Raw genomic sequence first — 15,827 nt, forward strand, 5'->3', positions numbered from 1 at the left:
ATCTATTTGAAATCCATTCATTTTGGAAGCTGTATACTTAAGCTAGGCTTTCTGTTAACATTGTTTTTTTTTACCTGTTGACAGAGCTATTGGGTTGTGACACAGGATAGGGAAGATTAAGAATAATCAATTGACTAATTACATTTAGACTATTGTCAAACATTTCACCTAGGCATCAGTAAAAGGCCTTCTTTCATCTGACTATTTTAAATAGAAATTATTTCAACAATTAGAATAATGTTGACCATCTCCCTCTTAACTGAACATTTAAAGGAAAATATAAAATTTAATTTATTGCAATTCAATTACAATAACACCCTCACAGCATTTTCATGTTTTATAAATATTTCTTATTGGCTAAAGAGCTTTAAAGCAAAGAAATAAGCCATTTTTTATTTAAAGTGTCTTTCTCATTTAACTCTGCTCTTTGCTGCCATCTCATTACCTTTATTATTCTAATAAAAAGGCCCATTGTGTGACAGTTTTTATTTTACAGTGTACTTAATTTCACAATTTTTTTGGAATTATGTTTTGGTAACAGTTCCTTGCCACCCAGCATTTTTTTTTACATTTAGCATCAATACGTCCTTCATCATGATCTCTCTTAAGATCTGATACTTAATATGTAACTTTGAAGGATAATCACAAAGGACAGAAATGTAGAGTCCAATGAACACTTGTTTTATACTGTTTCCTGAGCGTGGCAGACCCAGCTTTCAGCAGCTGGCAGCATGTGCATTGTCATTTGGTAGGGGGGTGGTCAAGAACATTTCCTGTCTTAGATTTAGGGATCCTGGGTGAAAGGGAAGCGGGCTCCCCTGTGAGATGACCTTCCTAGTTAACTTCCTCCAACTAGTGCTTGCCAGTAGGTAAACCCCGCATTGAAGCTGACATCATGCAATTATTAATTCTTTTGTAGTTGTACAAGAACTTTACAACTACAAATCTATTTCTGAATCAAAAAGGAAATAGGACCATATTTATTTCTAGATAGGAAAAAATGCCCTCATTTGCATTTCCACTGATTTCTCCCAAGAAAAAGGCTGATGTTAAGTAAGTATTTTTAGCCCATCCCCTTGTATAAATTTAAGAAAGGGGGTAGGGTGACCTTATTTCTTTGAGATCAGTATTTGTAATTTAAATATATAAATAGATGATAAAAATGAATATTATTAAAAATCCCATATAGGAGTCCAGACGTTTTTTTCATCCTCCTCAGTAATATGACATATCTCATGGATAATATGTATATTTTCTTTTTTTGCTGATCTCATACTAAGCATGCTTTTTTTTTTTTTTTGGAAGCTAGGTACTTATTAAAAGCAGATGTTAATAAGAAAATAAAATTATGATTCTCAACAGTAAATCCTCTGTGTTGTGTCTGTAGTTCAAAAATTACAAATGATTCCGATTTAAACAAATCACTTCAGAAATCCAATGTACAGAAGTTAAATTCCAACTAGACTAGGAATTATTCGTTTTTCATGTCGGGATTTGCCAGAAAATAGCATGAACAAAGCTGTGTATGGAAGACTGAACAACTGGAAATAAATTATATCATAAATTATATCTAAAATGTACTCAGTCAGGGTCTCGATTTAAACAGTCAGCCTGGAGGCAGTGCACAGTGGGAAACAGGTTCTTGTGCTTTGTGACTGAACCATCTGAGCTGTACTTGTAGGTGGAGCAATCGCCCTTTTTTAGTAGCTTAATTGTCTGCTCTCTTTGTATTATCCCCGTTTTCCAGCCTTTGCTCCAACAGACTCCTTCCCACAACAGCCTCCAAATGCAAATGAATAGAGTAAAAGTGAGTAGGGAACATTGCAGAGAGTGGAGCTTCCTAACCTTAAGATTTGGGAACTTTACATAGGATAACACTCAGGATGTAGCTTTAAAAGATAAACCCCTTATTTAGTTAATCATTTTATATTTATTTATTTTAGATTGATTTGTGTGTGTAAAGAAATATGGTATTTTAGTTTTCCAGTAAAGGGGATCAAAGTAATGCTTTTTATCTCAGTTCTCTAGGCTGAGTATAAGCTATAGTCTCAGGCCCTTTAGCCGCATGGAAATGTGCTTACAAATATGCTTACCTTTTGAACAATCATGACTATGTTTAAATTCTTAAAACAGCCTTGTTTTTACTTGTCACTGTGAGTGAACTTTGTATTTTTTTTTTAAAACCTTCATACTACATGTAGATGTTATTGCAACTTATCTTTTGCCTGTGCCTGTGGCTTTCACCCACAAATGCTGTATGTTGTACCTATTTGAAGGTCATTTGTGTAGATTAGTAATTAAAGATCTTATCCAAAGAGAGCATCTTTTAAGAGTTCTCTGTTTTAATGAGGGAGGGAGGAAGAGAGAGACAGAGACACCTCTGCACCTACAGTCACATTGGACCCCGCAGTATAACCAAATTCACGGTATAGCAAGTCTCAACGCGGCTCTTCTATCTCTGGGTGCATTAATTTCACGGGCCTCACATTTCACAGTTGTAATCGTATGGTCACACAATGCCTTCTTTCCTGTCTTGATACTTGTCAAAACATTTTGGTGTTGTTTTTTAATAAAATATATCAAAAATGTTTTTAAATTACATTTTGCTGCGATTGCCAGCATTTTCACTAATGATGCCAGCATGTTCAGTTAGTTATACATGAGGCTTACTAAAAAGTCATAACTGAGTCTTAACACTGGAAGTAACCTTAAAGATCACTGAGTTCTGTATATCACCTGATTCCCCCATTTCTCATATTCTGTTCCTCCTAGAACTATGTTCATAAATGATGCTTATTAATATTCGTTGATCATTCGATGTGTGAAATGAGGCAGAATGTGGACATGCCTTCTCCGGGATTCGTGTCCATTCGGCTGCTCATGGTTGGAGTGACACAGCAACCTAGCAACAACGTGGAAATGAGAATTTTAGCCACTTGTCAGAAAATACGGTCAGGGTTTACATGATGTGGCGCTTGCCAAAGCTTGTGAAACTGCCAACATTTGTGAATGTATGTAGGGAACAGGTTAACTCCATCTTCTTGTTTTGCTCAAGTTTATCTGTGAATTAGGCTAAACCATCAGAAAGCAAATAGCCTGGAGTTGCCTTTACCTCTTAATTTATCTATCATGCCCAGGGCTTTCACCCACAAATGCTGTATGTTGTACCTATTGGAAAAAAATGCACAGTATCCTTTGGAGAAGTAAAACCCAATGACATGTCTCTGTTATCACTTAAGTTCATTAAAGAACAGATTCCTAGATAATTCAGTGACAGCTAAGTTTCCTGCTCTAGACAAATGTATATGCTGCTTTCCTTCTGTTAAAGAGAACTCAAGACCTTACGTGTTTCTTTCCTTCAGCTGCCAGCAGATGTTGGAATTAATTTACCTCTTAACAGATGAGCCTGTCCATTTTTCTGCTCCCTTAGTTGTGTTTCATTTTTGTTTTTAATCTCTTTCCATGCATCTTCACATAAGTCATTAACGAAGTGCAGTGCTTACTATTTCTCCGTTAAGAAATGTCTTTGTCTATTAGAGGGCTTATGATGAAAGTTCTCACACCTGCAGTCAGTGATGCTCCAGGTGCAACGCAGCCAATACCCTGTGTACTCATCAGTTTATAATATAAAAAACCAGAAGTCACCTAACCTATGCCTTAAGAACACCCCCAGTGACAGTTGTGAACCCGCCTCCTAGCTACCCTGAGGAACACTAACAGGAGAAGGAGGTTCCTGATGTTTGTTGAAAGAAAAGGTACACAGCTAGATGCCTCAACCTGCAGCCATTCCAGGGATAGTAACACACCTAAGGGCCCATTCTAAAGAGAACTCAAAGAAGTTACTGTCACTAACCATTTACATTTTGAGATCCATCTACAAATCTCCCTGGAGCCTTTTTAATGGTCAGTATCATATCTTGCCTAGGATTGAGCCCATGAAACTTTATTTTCCTTTTAAATTTTGAAATTAATGAAATAACTTAAATCTAGAGCAGCAATTTCAACCAGTGTGCCGCAAGATTTTTAAAACATGCAACAGCCGATGATTTAGTCAGGGGCACTGAGGTATTTTCCCTGAGAATGTCAAATTTAAAAAATGACAGCCAACACCACAATAGCCATCCCGTATGAATGAATAGTAATTGTACCTATTTTTTGTCAGATCTGCAAAAAATACATTTTAATAATGAGTTTATGTGTGCCGGGAGATGAAAAAGGTTGAAATTCACTGCTCTAGAGCAAAGGAACCAGTATGTCTTGAGTTTTGCATCATTATCACAGGCAATGTTATCTCCATTATATAGGTGGCGAAATAGGCTTGGCCAAGGTCATTTTATGTAACTTTATGTAACTTGTCCAAGGTCATTCTAGTGAGTAGCAAAATCTAAATTTAATAACAAGTCTGGTTACAAGCCTAGGCACTTTCCAACATATGCTTTCTCTCAAAAATACCTTTAGGAAAATGAATATATTTATGAAAATAAATAGTGCAGCAATACACCTAGAAAACGCAGAATGAGCTAACTGCACAGAAATGGCCCAGGGTGGTTTTCTCTATGAGACTGTGGTGGCATCACTAGAATGGAAATAGCAGGGATGTGAGGTTTCGTGGGGCCCTGGAGGACAAGGCAATAATTGAGATTCAGGGCTCTAATCTATCTACCTCAGACCTCAAGTCGTATGAGTAAAAATGAGGACTTTGCGATTTTTCCTCAACATGTCAATCATGTTACCTTTCCCATCTTACCTCTGCAGATTCTCTAAATCTTTTTTAATTAGCCCAACTATGAAGATACAGAATTATTTTTACTCCAGTGTTTAATACCTTGATTATGTTATTTTCCCAAAATTTGACTGCCTTTTTGTTTCTTATAAATTTAACACATGAAAGCTATGAGGAGAAGCCTTTTTCAACTGAATTTATTTTCAGGAATATCATAATATAGTCTTTAATTGTCTTGCCCTGACAGTTGCTAGTTTCCCAAGACCATTGGAATGGAAATAGGTACTTCCCAGCCTACATTAGCATGAGTGTCTGTTCATGTATGGGAACATCCTAATACGAATGCTTAATTGAACATCCCTGCACTTTGCTGCCTCTACCATATCCAAGACCCTCACCAGCCCAGAGCCACTCCCATTGTCATTCATTTAGATTTCTCGTTTTAAGTATCTGAGGCATTTGCGTGCTTGCTAATTATCCAAATGCTATGGTCATAGCTGAATCGGGATTGTGAGTCCGTAGCGCAGCTCACTTCCAGAGCACTGGGTGGGTGGGTGGAGGAGGCATTTGGATCTCGCTCTCCCTTGGGCGCCCTGTCAGTGCGGTTCGCCAGCTGTGTGCCCTACAGTTGGCTGTGCTTTTGATGTGCAGATACTACAAGTTGGTCACAAACCTATGTACAATGGCCCTGTTCTGGTTCATGTGAAAATCAACATCCTTTTTTGTGTTCCCGGGTGACAGGATGCTACAATACTATTAGCATCTGCAAAGAGTGTGCTCCGTCCAAGGGTGTAACCGCAGAGCGTGTGCTGCTCCGTTTGTGTTTCTCTATTATGTGAGAGGCACAAAGAAGCTGAAGGCAGGCAAAGGCCTGTCAAATCCTGTAATGTAGCGCTCGACCCCCAAACTCCACTTGGCCTCCACGCATCTCTTGTTCCCGGTCCCACCCCTTCCTCTGAATGGGCTCTGAGGTAGGTAAATGAATTCAGGGGCCTGGGGGGCGGGGGATTCCTTTCTGACCTCATTCCTGTACCATTTGTTTGCGGGCTTGTAGGGGGAGAGGAGGACATTTTGGGATCCTTTGTGTCAAATCATTTTCTTGCAGGTTGGGGAGTTAATGGTAACTTTGTCTGAAGCCAGCCGAGCAGAAAGCCTCCACGGACCAGGCGTGGCGCGCTCAACCTCCTCAGACTACAGGATGAGAATGTGGAAACAGGGACATTTCTAGAGCAGATGGGTGCGTGGCACGTCTGCCTGTCCAACATCTGGTGGTGGGAAGCTTAAATCTTCCCGTGTGTATGAGATAGAGTTGTTCTTCCTTTGAAAATAGTTTCCTCTTTCTGAACCACCTTGGCTTTTATGCTGATGCCTGTTGTTCGAACAATCTTTTGTGCAGCCATTTACATACAGTATATTCTGAAGTATTTCTCAAAGCCTTGAACCACCGAAACCGGTTTAGCTCGGTGGATAGAGCGTCGGCCTGCGGACTGAGGGGTCCCAGGTTCGATTCCGGTCAAGGGCATGTACCTGGGTTGCGGGCATATCCTCAGTGGGAGATGTGCAGGAGGCAGCTGATCGATGTTTCTCTCCCATCGATGTTTCTAACTCTCTATCTCTCTACCTTCCTCTCTGTAAAAAATCAATAAAATATATTTTTTAAAAAAGCCTTGAACCACCTGGCTAAGAGTATGGTGTGATTTATAGAGGTGTATTATTTTTTACCCTCAGACTTACTTTGTTCATCTTCTAGACAGTGAATTGGAGTTTTAGAACAATCCTCTGGTTTTGCTAAAAAGAAGGAAAGAGGCCCAGAATAAAGCAGCCGTGTGTTCAATGAGTAGCTAGAACCCTTGCCTTCTGATTCCCAGGCAAGTGCTGTTTCTGCTCCATAAAGATTGAAATCAGGGACCACAAATTCAAAGCTTCCAAAACCAGGCATTTGTTAAAAAAAAAAAAAAAAAAAAAAGGCATGGGGAAGAAGTTATCGTTGGCGAAGGATGCCAGAGAAGTTTGAGAGGTTGTGGGTTCAGAGGGCATTGGGAAGCTGTAGCTAAGAGCATTCCTGCTTCCCCAGGAATGTTTGCAAATAGACGCTTTGCTGGCCCTTTGGGGCACCTCACCACACCCAAGCCTCGGGAACCAGTAAGTCCCGTCCAGGGACACCCCTGACTGCCAGGAATCAGCTCAGATCCAGCAGCTCCTTCCTGCCAAGGGTGAATGAAGGGCATGGGCCTGGGTTCATCTGCACCGGAACAGGGAAGGGCAGAGACAGAAATCCAAAGTAAGCTTTTAAAGAGACGATTGATTGGCTGCCTGGGAGAGGACACAGTGTGAATTGTATGAATTTGGCTTCTGCTCATGGCCAGGCAAAAAAGGGATTGGCTCATTATTTGCTAAGAGTCCTGCTCTCAGACCGTGCTTTATCTACCAGGTGGGTTTTGGATTTTTGGATTTTTAACATCTTTTGTACCAATCCTACTATCTCTGCACACATCCAATGGTCCACGTGTGTCACCTCTGTTAGCGCCACGGCCTTCATCCTCAGCTCTCTCCTATGCAGCCTCCACACTCCTGCCAGAATGAAGTATCTGAAATGCCAGTGTGATTAGGTGATTACAGCTGTCTCCAGGTAGCTTTCAAAATAAAGTTAAAAGTGTTTAGCACATAGCCCTTCGTGATATGGGATCTGCCCATCGTTCTAAGAGCAATCCCAACCATCCCTTTGGCCCCACATCCATATCCAGCACCAGAGACCCTTTCTGATGAGATGGGTGATGATATTCATGAATGGGGCTTTTTTTTATATTGCAAAAAGAAATGCGTTGTAAGGTCTGCATAACCAAGGAAACCAATCCTTTCCAAATGGCTAAGGGGTGATGGGACCAAACCAGGCATGAGGAAAGATCCTTTCAAGGGGAAGGTAGACCAGTGGATTTTACATCACAGAGTGTGACAGGTTCTTTGATACAGTTTCAGAGTCCACATTACAACCAACCTTTGTCAAGTGTTGGTGTAAAACCAAAGACAATTCACAATTACCTGTAAAGACTAATAAATTCTCTTCTAATTATATTACTGTGTGAGGCCAGGTTTTCTTCATATACTCCAACAAAAACAACATATTGCAATTGATTGAATGCAGAAGCAAATATAAGAATCCTATCAATTCAGACAGTAAAGAGAATTGTAAAAAAAAAAAATTTTTTAAAGCTATCTTTACTGCTACATTTTTTGGTTTATCATTTTTTGTTTATCGAAAAAAATGTAATTTATGTTAACAAAAATTATTTTATTTTAAAAATATTTCTTAGTTTCAATTTCTAATATATCATCAAATGGTAAATGAAATTTAAATAGCAATAGAATAATCCACATAAAAGCTCTTTTGGACACTTAGTTTTTAAGCAATTAAATTTTGAAAATCACTGCTTAGCACTATGAGGCCTAGCTATAGGGTCAGACGCTTTGTTTAAAACACCTGACGCAATGCATTCCCCATGAGAATTACCTCTTAGTTTCCTAACCTGAATTCAAGATATATTTTAAATCAATAGCAAGTGTTAGAAGACAGTCTATCCTGTTTCCAGGATGGATGGGTGAGCTGTGTGTTCACATCAGCTGTGCCACTCCACAAGAACTCTCTGTGCCATTTCATCCCTTGCACCGTCTTCCGGCCACATCTCACTTGACCAGTCACTGCATTTTGCACCTGACCACTCCTTTGAAATACTTGCATCTCTTGGCTTCCCCCACAGCACAGGCTTCAGATTTTCTCCTACCTTTCTGGATCTTTGCTTTAGGTTTTCTTTGCCTCTTCTTCTTCCTCCACTCAGCCCTTAAGTGTTGGAATCCCACAGAGCTCTGTGCTGGCCCTCTTCTAAACTGCATCCTCTCCCTAGATTTCATCCACTCCCACAGCTTCGACAGTGATTTCATTGCCAGTGATTCCCAATGCCTATTCAACATTACCCCATGCACTTCTCAAAGGTCTCCTGTAGCTAATCTCATCATCATCTTCCCTAACTTGCAGTCACTCCATTCTGTCCTTTTCACTAAGTGGTAAAACCGCTCACCTGATTGCTCAAGCCAAAAACTAGGAGTCACCCTTGCCTCTTCCTCCTCCCTCAATATCCACATCAAATCATCCAAGGCCTATCAGCTTGACTGTGGCCATCTGTATCCATCCACACCGCTCCATCCCCACTGTCCCTGCCCTTGTCCTAGCCATGATATAATTCATGGCCTTCTTGCTTTCCTCTGGCGTAGTCCCATACTTCCAGATGCTGTCTTTAAATCACACCTATGGTTTTATTTTCCTGCTTAAAACCCTTCCATTGACTGGCACTGTCCGTAGGATAAAGTCCAAAATCACCGATAAGGCTTTCAAGGGTCCTGGGAGATACGCCCCTGCCTTTTTCAGCCTCCTTTCTCCTTGTGTCCCGTCTTTAAATGCATACTATGCTACCCCAAGCCTGTGCGCCTTCTCTCCTCAATCCTCAACTCCCCCGTTTGCCTGACTGACTGCCACTTACACAAAGGGCTCAGTTTGATCATTACCTCCTTCAGGAGCTCTCCCCTGACCTGGCCCCGCCTCAGACCACTGTAGTTGTTGGTATGCCTCCATGCCACCCTGCACTCTGCTTCCTACTACATATCACATTTCTAGTTACTTACTCAGCATCCACTTTCCCCATTTAGACCTCAGATTCTGAGAGAGGAGAGACACCATCTGAATTTCCCACAATAGATTTTTACCGAATGAATGACTGAGTATATCAATGTTGGAGCTGTGCAGTATTTTAGAGACTTCAACCCATTTGAAAATATGGCAGAAATAAATCCCTGAAGGAAAATACAGCAAAGCTAGCTTGTTGTTGCAATGATCTCAGAACCGGAGACGTTAGTTCTGATTTCTAGCATGCCTGCTTCCTCAGGTGGTAGGTATGTTGATGGACACCTTAGGTCCTGCAAACAGAGCTGGGTTAGAATCCTGGCACCGCTACTTGCTAACCGTGTGGTGGCAGACAGACTCTCCTCTGAGCCTTGCTTTTCTCATCTAATTTAAAAAAACAAAAACAAAATGTGCATGTGCGTACACGGTATACCCCATGGAGTTTTTAAAATTAAAATAAGAGAATACATTTAAAGTACTTTTAAAGAGTCCAGCACATGGTGAGTGTTATTATTGTCATATCATGTTGGTTCCATTAAGATCCAATCCATGGTTAATTCCAAACCAGGGACAAGACTGGCATGGGAAATACCGGCAGAATCCTGCCCCTCTCCTGCAGCGCTCACTCACTCACACTGACCCCGAACCTGAACATTGCTCCCCAGGTGCGTTTCTTCCACACACTCTGCAGAGCACAGGGTTACCCTGACCTGTAAGCCCCTGCTTCCCAGGTCTGGCTCCCATAAGGCCATGGAGCTGCCCCAGCCAGTTCTACCCTGAGGGCTCACTCCCCTGCAACTCATAAGCTCCAGCTGAGGTCTCAGCTCAACTTCCCTGGCACCCGTGTGTATCCACAGGCCCCTGAGCATGCTCCCTCTCTTGCTGACTCCGTGGACTGCACTTACAGATTGTGAAGAAGACTGGGTGGCCATAGGGGTCTTCATTTCTCTTGAGAATTTACAGAGATTTTCATTGTACATTATTGTAAAGCACAGCTTAATGACAGTTACATTAGGGGCGATGTTTTTAATGCATCGGACGGTGTTTTTGTTTGTGTGAGGGCCCGTGACCACTGGCAGTCTCAGGCCTGAGGATCAGGGAGAACTGGGTCCCCTGAGTAACTGGCCCTCAACTGACCATGTTTCTCCCGTGTCTTTGGCTCCTGGGAAGCCCAAAACCAAATCCTCAGCTTATCCTTGCTCTCAGATGGAGACTTACATTTACATGTCTATGGTAGTAGATGTTCCCCTGGCTTGATTTTATTTTGCCTCCCCTTCCCCATTTATTTTTCACTAGAGGCCTGATGCGTGAAATTCGTGCAAGAGTAGGCCTTCTTTCCCCGGCTGCCGGCACCGGCTTCTCTCTGGCACCCGGGACCCGGGCTTCCCTGGCAGCCCCAGCTTCGTCCTGAAGGTCATCCGGTCTAATTAGCATATTACACTTTTATTATTATAGATTACTTTATCTGAATTTTTGTGAGCATTTCCAAAAGCTACCTCCAGCTCCTTTGCCAAATGAAGTGAAACATAGACGTGCATGCACCTACCAGGGATGCAGTGTTTGTTCTCTGTGCTGCAACCAACCCTTTCTAAGCTGCAGGCTGTGCGACTGTAACTTCTCTGTGGTTACTTCCTTTACTTCATCTATCAAGTAGGGACGTGGATCAGCGATGGGAAGCAGCACAGCAATGCCTTAAGAAAACAGGTTCTCCATGCAGCTGGAGAGGCCAGCGTGGACCCCGCGCCCGCGCAACAGAAAGGCTGGGGCGAGGAGGGGTGGCCAGCCCCCAGGCCCACAGAGGAATCTGCTTCTCTAATGAAAGGGCCCTTCTTTCCAGGGGATTATAAGAATATTCATGACCCTTGAGATCAGCAGGTGAGGCTCAGCCCTCCCTACTCATCCTTTGGGCAAATAGTCCAGAAAGCCGAGGTTGCCTGCATGAAAAAGGAACAGTGGGAGCCGGGAGCTTTTCCTGCTTCCCTGGGCCCCCCACACCCTTTATTTTCAGAGGAGGGCAGGGTGGGGGGCACTTGTCCTGAGGTGAAGCAAGGACTGTGCCTTTCATTTCTAAAGAGCGGGCTGCAGAGGCCGAGGCAGAAGTCCCGTGACATGACTTGAGACACAAAATGGTATCTTAGCATCGAAGACCCCCTTTGACAAGAAGAAGAAAAGCCCTTTTCTTCCCAGCCCGGATTAGGCGCGGAGGGAATTCTCCGGAACATGTGTGCATTGTGTGGTGGAGGGCAGCCAGGCTGGCCTGGGGCTCGCCTCCCAAAGTCAGCCCAAAGGAGCTTGTCCCCGTGTAATTAAAAGGGAAGGGAAACAGCAGGGAGTCTTGTTCCGCTGCTGCCCACCAAAGTGGGGATCCCGGCGGGGGGATGGTGTGGCCCAGGAAATTGGCTAAATTAATGGTTATTGGAGGTCTCCCTGAATGTGTGAGCCCTGGAGGCAGAGAGAGGGCAGGGCCCGCGTCACACCACAGCTCTTGCGATAACATGGGAGGACGAGGAACGCTCTCAGGGAGCAGAGCTGTCTAAGCTCCTGCCACCCGGCTGGACAGCAGGGCTGTGCTGGGGACAGGCCCCTGCAGCGAGGGGTCAGCCCGCCCCTGGCGCAGCGGGCAGCCCGGGGCAGTTTGTCCAGCTGATGCAGGCTGGCCGCCGGCTCTCTGCAGCGAGGCTGGGAGCCAGGAGGTCACAGGTCATGGCGGGCACTGAGGCCGGAGCTCTGGAAGGGGGAGCAGGGACTTCCTGGCAACTCGAGTTTCTGAAAAGTAGTCTCGTGTTTGTCAGTAGGAAAGAGTCTCACTCAGGAATTATTGGGAGAAGTAAAACCCTGACCTGGAGGGGAGCATATTTAACATTTGTGGGGTTTAACAATGGCGAAGAAGAAAACTTCATGAAGGAAAGCTTTACAATTGCCATTCCCAAAACTTTAGTTCAAGAACGTGAGCTTCAGCCAGGTCAGAGTGGCTCAGCAATTGAGCATCGACCTATGAACCAGGAGGTCACGGTTCGATTCCCAGTCAGGGCACATGCCCAGGTTGTGGGCTCGATCCCCAGTGCAGGGCGTGCAGCAGGCAGCTGATCAATGATTCTCTCTCATCATTGATGTTTCTATCTCTCTCTCCCTCTCCCTTCCTCTCTGAAATCAATAAAAATAGTTAAAAAAAAATGCAAACTTCATTTTGCAAACTGCCTCATTTTGCAGTTCCCTTCTCTGCAAATCCTGCAGGTGGATGTCCTGGGGGACCTCAGGCATGAGAACCTGCAGGCTGCCAAGTCCTGACTCCTCTCCTGAAGCCTGACTCTCTGGGTTGTGGGGACAATAATAGTGACAACAACCAGGTGGGCTGGTTTTCCGTGGCCCTACACATTCTCCCTCAGGCCAGGCACCTCCCAAGGGCCACGCAGCCCGGCAGGCAGGCCTGGGCACTCCGCTCTTCCTGGTAAGTGATGAATCCAAGTCAATATCGCAGAGTAGACGTGGCTCCTCTGGCTCTGCAAATATTGAGCCAAAGACTTGAGCGCAGAGACGCTGTTGACAGTTACGAGATGGTGGCATTGTTGTCTTTGTCGCCATGAAGTGCAGCTCCGTGGAGCCTGGCCTAACACCCTGTGTACACAGAGGAGACAGTGTGCTCGGAGGCCCGTGTGTTTGCTCTGCCAATATTCAAGGGCTGCCGGCCCTCCAACCTCCCCCTCCCTGGGCCAAACGGGAAGTATTAGACACACACCGTCCTCACCCGCATGCCCAGGAGATGGGGTGAGGGGGGCGGGGGGAAGGGTGGGGTGCCGAATGCTGTCTAAGCCACATGCTTCCTTTCCACTCTTTACGGTTCACTTTTTAAATGTGTTTTTCGTGACGTGTAATGTACACATATCATCTGTTCAGCTAGATGAATTTTCACAAACTGTCACACCCGGTATCAAGCCGGTCAAGAACTGGATTGTTTCCAGCATCCCTCAAGCTCTCCTGTGCTCCCTCACAGGGACCACCTCCTGCAAAGGGGACCAGTGTCCGGACTTCTCACACAGACCAGGTTCACCTGCTCTAAGCCTCCTCATTTCAAAACTTTCTCTTATAATTTGAAGCCAATGGGCTGTGTGTCTGTCCAGCAGGGCATGGTGACCGTGCAGCCGGCACAGACTGAGCTCAGCTCTGCCCTGGCTTGGTCAGGCCCCTCCATGCTCCGGCGTCAGGCTGACTCAGTTAAAGGACAGACTTGGTCTCGTGTCTCTGGGGGCCCATCCAGTGCCAACATGCAGTCCCTGCCTCCACTATACTGTCTCAAGCACCAGGGGGCGAATGGGCCAGTCACAAGAGGACTGGCTCTGAGCCTGTGTTCACACACAAGCTCGGGTGTATATCTTAGGAAGGTGGCAGCAGCCCTGCCCACCATGCCTCACTGTACCTCCTCCTTCCAAACCACCATCCAGAAACATCAGAAGACAGGTCACCCCAGCCGGTGTGGCTCGGTGGTTCAGCGTGAACCTATGAACCAGGAGGTGACGGTTTGATTCCTGGTCAGGGCACATGCCCAGGGCTGCAGGCTCCATCCCCAATAAGGAGCATGCAGGAGGCAGCTGATCAATGATTCTCTCTCATCATTGATGTTTCTATCTCCCCCTCTCCCTTCCTCTCTGACATCAACAAAAACACTTAAAAAAAAAAAAAGAAGACAGGTCAGTTCAGAATTCTCTCCACACCACCAGGATTTCCCTGATTTGTTCCAGTCTGGAATCTGGTCCATTCTATCTGAAAACCATTCCAGGCAGACTCAGAAAGGGAGGCTGGACACTTCCCTCTAAATACATTCTCAGCATTTGTCCCACTTCTTTTCTTTCGGCATTCCTGAAGCCTTTTTCTGTTTGTGTGTGTGGTTAAGGGTGGTTGAGGGTGGTTGGGTGGAAGGGAGTGAAAGTGGGAGAAACCATGCCAGAACTGTGGGTTCAACCTCTCATTCCAAAGCACAGCCCTGCCAGTGTTCAGCAAGATGGAGAAGCAGGATGCTACAAAAGCTTATGAAAGGAGATGGAAGAGCTTAAAAAAATTATTTTAAAAAATAATTACAAAGATTAATTATATTTTTTAAATTTTATTTTTAAACTAATTTCCAAGTTACAGAAAAATTACAAGAAAAGTGACAAGAATTCCCATACACTTTTCACCAAGACTCATCAATTGTTAAAAGTCTCAGATATTTGTTTTCTACGTTGCTTTTGAATTCAAAAGTTTAGACCATTTCCATTTATTTATTTTTTAACTTTATTGGCATGACATTAGTCAATATGAACATATAGGTTTCAGGTGTGGGTTTCTATGATCATTTTCATTTAATGTGATTATTGATATGTTGGGCTTAAATCTATCATGTTACTATTTTAAATCTATCATCTTGGTATTTTCTACTTGTCTGATTGATGTTTTGTTTCTTCTTTCCTCCTTTTCTTTTTTCTGTTAAATTAATTGAATATATGTTATGATTTCATGTTATCTCCTTCACTGGCATACTAGAGGCCTGGTGCACAGATTCATGCACCAGTGGGGTCCCTCAGCCTGGCCTGCGGGGATCAGGACAAAACTGGCTCTCTGACATCCCCTGAGGGGGCCCGGATTGTGGTTCTCGGGTGATGCGCACTGGAATCGGGCTCCCTCTTCTCTGGTTCCGGGTGTGTCACCCAAGAACCACAGCTGCCAAGTCACCACAGCTCAGCAGCTCCTGCGTTGAGCATCTGCCCCCTGGTGGTCATTGCACATCATAGCTACCGGTTGGACGGTCGAACAGTCAGATGGTCGCTTAGGCTTTTACATATATATAGGTCTCCCTGTACACCACATTAAGAGTAAAAACACTTTCAGAGTGCTTGACTAATTTCTCTTGTGATGAAGTATTTACAACTTTAACATCACACACTCTTCAAACTCAAGAGAAAGCAACATATAACTGACTATGTCATAAAATGGGTCCAGGTAGGAATATTCCTATTCCGTCTAGAGTTTGTCCTTGTGATTTATTAATAGTCATAGCAAATGCTGGTATCATGGGAAACTGTCTTCAAATTAATTTAAATGGGAGGCCAGTGTCAGACAGGGACAGTTGTGCCAATAGTTGGTCTTCTGACATATTCTGTAGATGACACTGCTTTCTTTCAGCTTCAGAATGTCAACAAAAACAACCAAATTCATGACTGACAATGACAGATCAAAACTCACGTGTGCGATTGGCGTCAGCAAGAGCTTTATATGTATCGCGCATGCACAAGTCAATGTTTATTTTTAAATTGCCAGTGTGTGTTATATGTACTGGACGGTCAGTCAGTCAGACTGTCGGACAGATGGACTGTCAGTCACTTAGCCTTTTATGTATATAGATTAATCACACCTCTTTGTTTTGATTTTTAAAATTAGCTTTGACTTCAGATCTTCAAT

The sequence above is a fragment of the Myotis nattereri genome (assembly GCF_964212035.1).
Source record: "Myotis nattereri genome assembly, chromosome: 3".
NCBI lineage: Eukaryota > Metazoa > Chordata > Mammalia > Chiroptera > Vespertilionidae > Myotis > Myotis nattereri.